Source organism: Callorhinus ursinus, unplaced genomic scaffold, assembly GCF_003265705.2.
Source record: "Callorhinus ursinus isolate GAN/ISIS: 27379988/994484 unplaced genomic scaffold, GSC_fseal_2.0 scaffold2, whole genome shotgun sequence".
Taxonomy (NCBI): domain Eukaryota; kingdom Metazoa; phylum Chordata; class Mammalia; order Carnivora; family Otariidae; genus Callorhinus; species Callorhinus ursinus.
In genome coordinates, this window is record NW_027397064.1 from 64,357,504 (window position 1) to 64,368,522 (window position 11,019).

At 34.3% G+C, this 11,019-nt stretch overlaps 1 protein-coding gene across 2 annotated transcripts in view; it reads right to left on the reverse strand.

The window, feature by feature from the left end:
- Nucleotides 1–9,668, reverse strand: part of SCN2A (sodium voltage-gated channel alpha subunit 2) — a 138,402-nt gene extending 128,734 nt beyond the window's left edge. For both annotated transcript variants that reach the window (XM_025852866.2, XM_025852874.2), the window contains exon 1: nucleotides 9,455–9,668. The gene's annotated coding sequence lies outside the window, so the exon portion shown is untranslated. The remainder of the gene's footprint in view (nucleotides 1–9,454) is intronic.
- Between the last annotated feature and the right edge of the window lie 1,351 nt (nucleotides 9,669–11,019).

Genomic DNA, 11,019 nt, shown 5'->3' on the forward strand with positions numbered 1-11,019 from the left:
GCCTTCTTTTCCTTTTTTTCCCACAAATGAGATAACACCATTCATAGTGTTATGAAACCTACTTTTTTCACTTCACAATATTTCTTGATTATTTTTCCATATCCGTATATAAAGGCCTAAAATTGTTTTTAACATCTATATGATATTTGTTATAAAGATGCATCACAATTGATTAAACCTGTCCCCATTAACGGATATTTCGGTCATTCCCAGGTTTTTACTATTAACAAACCATGCCATAATGAATGCCATGTGTGAGCATATTTATAAGACCAATTCCTAGAAGTGAAAATGTTGCATCAAAAGATAAGCATCTTTTAAATGTTGCCAGATACCGTCAAGTTGTCTTCCCCAAAAATTCATCACATGAACACTAAGAATTTTCCATTTACTTTTCTTCAAAATTTTATAATGGGTTTGCCTTCTGTAAAAGAAAGTAGATTACAACTATTATAATGTTGGTGGTGGAAATTTGGACTATTGACTAATTATTTGAACTACAATCAAAAGAGTAAAACTGTAGGGGCATCTGGGTGGCTCAGTCAATTAAGTGACTCTTCAGGGTTATGAGTTCAAGCTCCGTGTTGGTGCTCCACACCCAGCGTGGAGCCTACTTAAAGAAACAAAAAAAAGAGTAAAACTGTCAAGCAAGACATTTGACCTACTACACAAACTCACGTACAGATGAAAAAAAATACATAAAGATATTCGTGGCAACATTGTTTATAATAGTAAAAAATCTATCTATCATTATGGAATTATAAATAACTTGGGATATATTCCTATAATGGAAAGTTATATGTCAGCAGAAATTACTGAACCTTACGTCCATGTATCAAAATGATCAATTCTCAAAAACATCATTTTATACTTTTAAAAAGTATAAAACATTGTACTTTCAGTATAATACCACTTGTAAAATTTTTTAAAACATGTAAAACAGTTCTTCATATTCTATATGTGTGCAAGTCATGTGGACTAAAATTTCAGAATATGAATGTAAAGATTGTGTATCAAATTCAAGATAGCTGTCACCTGAGAAGGGTGTGATAGGGTTGGGATCAATACTGAGTACAAAGGAATCTTCCACCATATCATGTTTTATCTCTTCTTCTGAGAATCTCAACTAATATGACAAAAGAAGTCAATATGAATTTTTTAAAAGAGCGAATATGTAAAATCAAGTAAGAAATCTATTTCCCAAATTCTGACCAGTCTCATTTTGTTGCCTTGAGTGCTTCAGGTAGACTTGGTCAGCAATGAAACCATATGAGTAGTTTTAAGTAATTTGTTCCAGAAACATCCCATTTGGTTCATGTGTGCCCCCTTCTATTTCTGGCCCTTCTGCTGCTGCTCTTCAATTGCTCTCTCTTGTCTAGCGTGCTCATCTATTTATACATTCTTGTCTTGTACTATTGGCTTCCTTTGTTGGATCCCAAGTAACATTTCCTAACTTACACATTTTAAGTAATATATATATGTATATAAGTTATATATATATGTATATATATATATATATATATAAATTTTAATTCTTTCTAAATGACATTTTTCCCCCTCAAAGACAGGACAGAGATAAGTTTCTCTGAAGTCCTGATTCAACAGATTACATTTTCTAATTCTCCTTTCAGTAAGAACAGAACTTTTCGAAGCTCTATGCTCTACTCAGGGTTTCTCAATTTCAACTCCCTATGTTACAAGTCAAGACTTCAGCCTTATACTTGCACAGACTTTAAAAGTAAACCCTCTAGGAATTTGGACTTTTTTCTATTTATCTCTTTCTACTCCTCAGATCCCTGGGTCAGCTTTCATGTTTATGACTCAGGTTTTTTGTATCACTTTATTTCTGATTACTGAAGGCTTCTTTTTATTTATTTGGAACTTAACCATGTATTTTTAAGGCATTTAAAAATTGTGTTTTATTGAGAGTTTCTTGAAGTTGGCAAATGAGTTCTATGTTCACTCAACCCACCAAGTCGACAGAATTGAAGATTCTCATAGGTTTTGTGCAAATTATTACTTTTATTTTAGTAGCTCTTATTTCACCTTGAAATTCCTAGGGATATAGGAAGCTCTGATTCTGAGGATACCGGACTCATGCTGGATGCCATCAATACAGATCTTCTTCTGAAAGCCTGTGAATAAGCTATATCAAGTGCAAAAGGGTTTCCTGTACTCTGCTTCTTTCAGCTAAGTCTAGGTTGGTAATAACAGCATGTATTTACTAACACAGTTGTTTCAACATTCTTAGGAAGTCAGGCTCAAAATTCATAAAATTATGTCATTCCTGGTGATATAACTAGGGATTCAATGAAGAGTCATTAGAGATTCCAGTTGATAGGTTTAGCAAGGCCAATAACTGAGCAGCTCATCTTCATGCTCTTTATCTAAATTGATGGGCCATTTCATATTTTAACTTTCTGACACCTAAGCACCTAAACCATGGACCATGAATTTAGGTAGACTGATCAAATATAAAACATGGCATAGTACTTTTTTGATTTTCCTCTTTCAACTGTTAGAAATGTGATGACCATATACCACACTTTGCCTGAGACAGTCCTGATATACACATGTTGTTCTGGAGAAATTATTAACAAACCACATCCTAGTTAAACAATACACTATGGTCACTCTGTCTAAATAACCAGGCTCCCCAGACTTCTAGGACTGTTGATTCAGGAAATAGCAAGTGTAAGTCTGGATACTTCTCTGGCATTATCCTATTTCTGGGCCATTTCTGGGCCACCACAGTTGCTCAATCCAGTTGAGACACAAGGAGGAAAACATCCTAGCTTGTAATGCTGGGTTGATAAGAGATACTATCCAATTGGCCTCTAGCTGGTTTGCTTCATGCCTCACATATTTCACCTTTTGACATCAGTTATTCAGAGAAGGGAGATAGTGTCAGTCTTCTCTTACCATAATCTTATCATAAACTCTTTTTTCATGATATTCCAACTAATCCACTATTCTTTATACAAAGCCTAATAGGAACTTTCTTGTTTCATTGTCACTCTCCCAGACAAATCAACCAACACAAGATGTAACAGGGCATAATTATACAATCACATAATTGCACACTTATCTGCTAATACCACCAAAACATGCTCATGCTGAAAGTGTATTATAATCCCAACTGAATCCTAGATAACAATACAAGATTTAATCATTCCAAACTTTAATAATAATTCAAGCAATTCAAAGTACTTCTTGAGGATGACTGCTTCCTAAGATCATTTTATTCCAGTAAAAAATTATATTTTAGCAAGCACAAACAGAAAGTTAACTAAAATTATGATATTCTTACCCTCAAAAATCTTTTAGCACATTCTGATAAAACATATTTAAATACCCTTGATTCTTAAACCAGTTCTCCAGAATTTTCACAAATAACCAATAGTTGAATAAAAGTTTTTTCATTATTAGTGTGGTTAGTAATGATATTTTCTTCCAAATAAAGAGCTTGACTTAGAAGTTTAATGGAATATTACCAGGAAAAGGTAATATTTTGATTTGCAAAGTCTACCTTCACCTCTGCTTCAAACTACCTCCAAATGTAATAAGGAAGAGATGACACTACTGTATGTACATTAAAGGGAGACAAGTGAGTGACTTTTGAGATTCAGTATGATTTCATTTTGTGTTCTTAATGCTGGTCATCTTTCCCTACATAGAAATAATATTTCAATAGGCACTACTATGTTGCTAATGGTATTCATCATTATAATCAAAATGTACATAAAATTTGAGTGCTCCTTAAAATCAAGGTAATATGAAATTACATTTTGATTATTAAAGATCTTATTTGCCTTCATTGGCATTATGACTTTTCTTTTTTGAGTCCTAAAGCAAGATCTTTCACCAACATAGGCAAACCATATTTTTCATAAATCTTACTGCTCTTATAAACAAAATTAGAGAAGATCATATTAAATTTGTATTCTACAGGTAACAGACATGTGAAGTAACTGCTGGAAAAATCAAAATCCACATTATTTCAAAATGCAAAACCTATATTAAATCTCTTGAATTTTTTTCCAAATGGGTTTCCCTTGTTTAAAACTATCATCAATATTTAAAGAACACTGAATTAGAGGTACTAAAAATTTATAAAGCAAAAAGTGATAAAATCAGGGAAAGTAGTGGGGATTTTTTTTTCTAATGACAGCATCTGAAAGTGGTTTGGAGTTGATATTGAAAGTATTTGCAACCTTTGTTAGAGAAGTTCTTCAGTAGAAATTTTAGAAGACCTTGATGTATACCTTCTAGGATGTTTGTTTAGAGCAGAAATCTGAAAAATATTATTCCAAGACCTGCTTTGTATTTTGTATGACCTATTATAAAATTATAACACTATAAAATAAATAATTTTCAATGGAAATTAACAACAAATCCAAATATAGAACCTGTGAAACTAATCTGAGCTGAGAAGTGATAATCTAGGTTTGCTGTATGGTAGCACTGCCTATGACCCTCCTGTGGGTGCACAACAGCTGTTAATGGAGTTAAACTTGACTTAGGGTTTCTATTTCAAATTATCAGTTAACCTATCCATACCCCCAAAAGTGTCTGCAGTGCTAGTCAAAAAAAGATGGAGAAAAATAAACATTAAGTTTCTAAAATGGATAAAGATTAAGAGTTCCACAGTTGTCAGTAATAACCCCAATTTCTTAATAACAACAGAATAAAAATGAACACAAATAAAAGCTAAATTCTATCTTAATATTTTAATGCCTAGGAATTGAAGCTAGATAAAGATACAATCATTTATTAAGCTTAGAAGCTGAATGAGGTAGTTATGAGGATATCCAGAGGTGACCCCCACAAAAGAAGACTGGAAGGAAGAAGAGGGCCCTAAGGGGTAGGGGGTGGGGGAGATTGCCTTTACACTGTTGCCCAAGGTCAGTCCTGAGGGAAGAGAAGTCATCTATGTCTGTACTGCCACCTAAACACCTACTTCTGCTCTTCTCACTGACCTGCGAGGCTCACCATTCAGTGGGATAAAGTCAGGCCTAGAAAAAAAAAGGTATTTCTGTCCCACCAATTCTAAAGTGAATTACACTAATCTGAACTGAGAAAGCAGCTATTTCAAAGGCTTCTTTCTGTGTGAAGGATGGGATTTTTCATCATACCTGTGCCTTTTTCCAGGCTTCACATTGCCATCCCATGGCCTGCAAGTGCAAGGGATTGCCTACAGGAGATCTAGGAAAGATGCAAGATTCTGGAACTGTCAATAGAAAGGGAGAAAGAACTTGTGGTAGGAAGCTTCATAAAAGAGGTTAGTTTGCCTAAGGGAAGGAACTTTGTAATTAAACTGACTCTTTTCTTTCTCTTCACATATGTCCCTATAAAAATACTAATGAAACAGGGAGGAAAAGGCACAAGCTTGAATAATTAATTCAGATGCTAGCAAACCAGCCCGTAATAATCAAATTAGAAAAAAGAAGATGTGAGGATGGAATCAGAGGCCAGAGTGATTTGGCCAAGAGCTGAGGAAAGTGGGCCACTTCTGCAAGCTGGAAAAGGCACAAAGAAGTACAGCATAGAGAATATAGTCAATAATATTGTAATAATATTGTATAGTGACAGCTGGTGAGTATACTTATCCTAGTGAGCAATGAGGAATGTATGTAACTGTTGAATAAATATGTTATATACATGAGATGAACATAACATTGTATGTTAATTATATCTAAAAATAAATTAGATACATATAATAGATAAAGTTTAAAATAGAATCTGTTTTTAAACAGGTCATTCTGTAAGAAATAGGTAACTGAAGTATATTCAATAAGCCTAATGTGAAACAGTGTTATTAGTTTCCAATTCAAGGATTAATGAAACTAAAAAATGCTCTATTGGAAAGTGTTTTGCTACTGAGAATTAATTATTTCTTCCAGAGAGTGCACATACCACAAATAGCTTTTTCTGAAGAACCAACTGATTTAAATAGAAGAGATATTTTATCTTACAGACAAGGTTTTAATTTCCAAGTACAGAGCACCTAAAGTGAGTTACATCAACTTTCTTTTATATCACCTCCTACCCCTTCTTCCCATCTCGAAGAAAAAACATTCTTGAATCTTCCCTCTCATCTCCTGTAGGACTTCAATTTATTTTTTATTTCATCTTTCTTCAATTTCTCTCCACTGACTTCCTATCTTTATTTTACGAAGGGGCTGAGGTTTTTCTAATCCTGACTAAAATCAAATTTCACTCAGTAGTACCTTCCCCCTCAAGATAAAAAATATTATCTATTTTTCCCTTCCTGGTAAATGTCTTAAAATTTAAAATTACTCTTCAGCTTTCTCATTTCCCATTTAGTCCTCAGTCCAAGCCCCTGTCTCTGCAAATCTACTAAACCTCTTCTCTTAAAACCTATCCATGACCTAATAATAATAACGAAGTCTCTCAGCCCCAACCCCATTCTCTTATTAATCAACCACTTTATGGGTTTGCTATTGTTTCTAATCCCTATTTTGGTAGTCCGTTTACTTGCTTTGCTTCCTAGGAAATTATTATTCCTCCAATCCCTTCTATTACTTTCCCACAATTAATTTTCTTTCTAGACTTCTTTCACTCTACCTAATCTTAAAGTTATACTGAAGTCATCTTTACCTCACTTTGATTCCCCGTTGATGTTCATTTATGTGTGATCTAACTCTTGCCACAGCTTCATGCACACCCATATATTCAGCTTTTCTTTCTAATCTGGTATCTGGACATAAAATTTTTACACTGTTAACAAAATTGTTTTCACCTCCTTACAGAACATCTTTATGTGAGAGTATGTGTTGGTATGTCAAATACATAACATCAAAAGCCAAATTCATTATATTAACTTTTGCTGCTCCAGAAAAAAAAAAAAAAAGCCACAACACTCTCAGGCTTCACTGATTGGATTACCATTCTCTGTAATTTCCCTATATGATGTCCTAGAGGTCTCCATTTGCCTGCCTCACCCCTTTGTTCCTGGAATGAGCAACTTTTTTTTAAAAGATTATTTATTTATTTATTTGACACAGAGAGACAGTGAGAGAGGGAACACAAGCAGGAGGAGTGGGAGAGGGAGAAGCAGGCTTCCTGCTGAGCAGAAAGCCCGATGTGGGGCTCGATCCCAGGACCCTGGGATCATGACCTGAGCCAAAGGCAGATGCTTAATGACTGAGCCACCCAGGTGCCCCATAGAATGAGCAACTTTCTACATTTATTTGTTTATAAAAAACTCACCCATAAAGCTCTAATTTAACTATCATATCCTCTTAAAATTGTTTACTCTGGGCTCTGAACTCCTCATGGACAGAAATTTTGACTGTTGGCTTATTACATCTCCGGATGTAACACAGTGTGCCTGATGGGTGCACATCATATACCTGTTCCATTCACCTTCTCACCTGTCTTCATTCTTACTTTGATGTTTATAATATTTTGAGGTATAGTACTATTTGTACATGCACATTTCCATGAAGAAAACTCTGTGCCTTTGTTTATGTCTCAATCTCTACCATGGACAGTTCTTGATAGATACATTGTACCCCATAAATACTGTTTGTGTAAGTGACACATTTTATTTAATCCTTTTACTTTCTCAAGATACTGCAGAAGTAGGGCACAGTCTGTGCTTAGTAAATGAAAAAAAAAAAAAAAAAGGGAAGGCCAGAGCATAGGATGATGTTTTTGTAAGCGTCAATAGACTAATCTATAGGTACAGTCTATTCTTATTAGGTAGGAAGAATAGAGATGTGGGCTAGTATGTGACCATCCATATCATTTATGGGTATAGAATAGAATAATATACCTCATTGAATGGGAAAGGAGAATACTAAGAAAAGAGAATCTCCATAGTTGTTTTAGTTTTCCTGGATGCTTTGTCAAGAGCACCCTATACAATATGCCACTAAGTAACATAATGTGTACCTTGAAAGAAACTATATTTCATAGAGTTCACACACACACACACACACACACATACACACACACACACAGAGTCAATATCAGCACATCTGGTATATGCCGTTTGGATATGTCCACACTAAAGGTAAATTGTGTTACTGCTATGAAAGACATTGAAAACTGTCAATCAGTGTTCTAGCCTTGCTTCTGATTCTAATTTACCATGTGGCTGTGGGAAACCGAGTCTCTCAGCCACAGGTTTTTTTTAATGATGAAATAAATAAATGCTAAAAATCTGTGATTCTAAAAATTGCCATATATATAGAACTATGTGGAACTTAAAACTCCTTATAGGCCTCACATGTCAAAAGAATGGATTTTTTTCCTTTGGTGGTTCCAACCATTCTATAAAATCATGACCCATAGCTTTCACAACCTCTGACACAGCACAACTACCTCTTTATAGAAAAATTATGAGTAAGATAGAAACATACTGATGCATCCCCGTACCTGCTATCTCTACCACCACCATCACACAGACACATATAAACACACTGCTCTTCTCAAAGAGACAGAAATGAGATATTTTAAAACAATCATACAAAAATAATTTTTCAGTGTTTTAAAATTTTACTTTAAATTGACACAAGTGACAATTACGATTTTTAAATACAGGATTTCTAAACAGCTTTCTTCCTATTAAGTTGATAACAATAAAAGGGGGATTTAGGGGGAAATCTAAGAAGCAGCAGAGAAAAGCAAGGCTGTTGCATGCAATTTCCAGCTCCTGAGTCATTCCACCTTTTAGCACAGCTAATGTTACAGGACCAAAAATAATTTAAAATGTGAGTACCTTATACAATATCAACTAGTTTAAATGGCCTATCATCACAAATCCACTGAAACCTAAGAAAAATCCATTTTCTCAGCAATTAATCTGTTTTTAGTTTTCTCCTTACATCCATACTGGGAGAGGGAGAGGGACTCTACTCTCATTCCAAGTCTATTAAACACATTACATAAATCTTTCATGGGAGAAATGACTTACATATTTTTTCCTAAAATGGAAAAGAAACCCATAAATAATCCATACCATCATTGTTGGCAGGAATTGTTCAGAAGGCCTTTGGGTTCAGAATGTTGGTATGCCTCTGAGGCGTCTATCACAAGGCTCAGTCCTGGGCTTTGGCAAAGCCACTGCCATGTTAATCTGCTTCATTACATCTCTATAATTTGTTCACCTCATTAAGGAGCAGTATTTCCCTTGTGAGAGGAAGACCCATCCTTCACTTTGAAAGCTTCACCTTCCAAAGGTACACAAATGTAGTCACAGATGGGCAGTAAAGGTCAGAAAGCCAAATAAATATTAAAATACAGCATGTCAGAGTTGAATCTCATTTCAATGCATGAAGATTTAAAGATCTAGGGCAGCTAGAATTAGAGCTATTCAATCTTTTAGATCTAAATCCAAGCTTACAAAGCACACACCTTATTTTAATTATCACTAACACAAATAACAATTCATGGATAGATCAAAGCTAGAATCATGTTGCCTTACCTGAAATAAAGGGAATTGTAAATCATAGCACAGAATCCATATATGTGGTGAATATAATAGTCTCCACTGCAGTTCTTCAGAATTTTGACTAAAGCAGAAGGTTAAAATTTCACATGTGATCCATCCTCACTGAAGAAGGAAAAACAAGACAGGACGGCTGCAGCATCCTCTCTGCTTCTGCTTTAGCTTTCTGCTCTGACGCTCACTCGATGGTACCCACTGTCTGTTAGAAAGCAGCATGCTGAATTGAAAAATAAATAAATAAATAAATAAATATAAGCCTGCATCTTACATGACAGCTCCATCTCCTGGCCAAAACTGGAACCATTTTCATTCAAGATCCTTCAGCAACACTGTATTTAGCAAGTTTGATTAAATGGTGTATAGCACATAATTCCACTGTATTTGAAATCAGCTACCTTAATTACTTATAAATTAAACATTTAAGAAGCATTATGGTATACATTTTTAAAATTTGTAATCCTACTTTTGGGGTTTAAATTTATTTACATTATATTTAAGCTAAATGGAAGCTTTTCATAGCATTACAAACCTAATGTTTACCTTAAGACTTACTTAACTTTATTTACTACCTTAAAAAGTAACATGTATCTCCTATAAAATAATTTTAGAAGCCAAATTTATCTTTACTGGTGCCTCTTCGTGGAGAAGTTGTTTAAATTTTTGTTACTAGAGAAATTCTTTGTTATGTTGTTATTTTTGCTATTGGGAGGCAACTTTGGAGGATTAAAGTTAATTTTGGACAATGAAATTACTAAAAGGCAAATGAAAATCTTTAGCCAACCCAAGTTCTTAAGATAGTTCAAAATATACGGATATCAATTTACATGCTATATGAAATTTGATAATTGTAGTAAATGTGTAGTTACACATTCTTAGCGGGATAAGAGAAAAATTATTATGAGAATGCATTTGGCAAATAACACCAGTTACACTGAGCATATTATGTGTTCAATATAGATCTGTTTAATTAATTTTTCTGTTAGCCATTGTGAAGATCTGGTTCATTCTTAAATTTCTAATTCTTTCCACTTTTTCACAATACCATTCAAATCTGGGGACAAGTATATGAACTAAAATTCTCCCTGCTGAGGTCTTTTGATCCTAAAGCCTTAATCTTTCCCAGCGTTTGCATTAACGCTATCCGTGGTGCTGAAAACCAATTCCAGAACTCGCAGGATTCCAGTCCTTAAACTGGTCTGAAATGTTGTCTTTGTAATATTTGATATAAATTTTATTTTTAAAAGTCTTATATCATCCAGAATAAATGCCAGTACCTAAGATACGAACATCCAAGTCATATTTTATTCACAGAATATGTAGTATACATGTTGACTGGAAGCCATAATGCTGATAAATCTATTTAATAAAAACATGATTATCAGTCACACGTGTTTTGATCCTTTATATAATACTTCACTCTATCCTTGCTGGGGTCATATTATGTAGCTTGTGCCAGCATTAGTGCCCCACTGAATAGATGGAATAGATGAGGATACCCAAGTCCACTTTTTAGTAACTTCTCCAGAGTTAACTAATAAGCA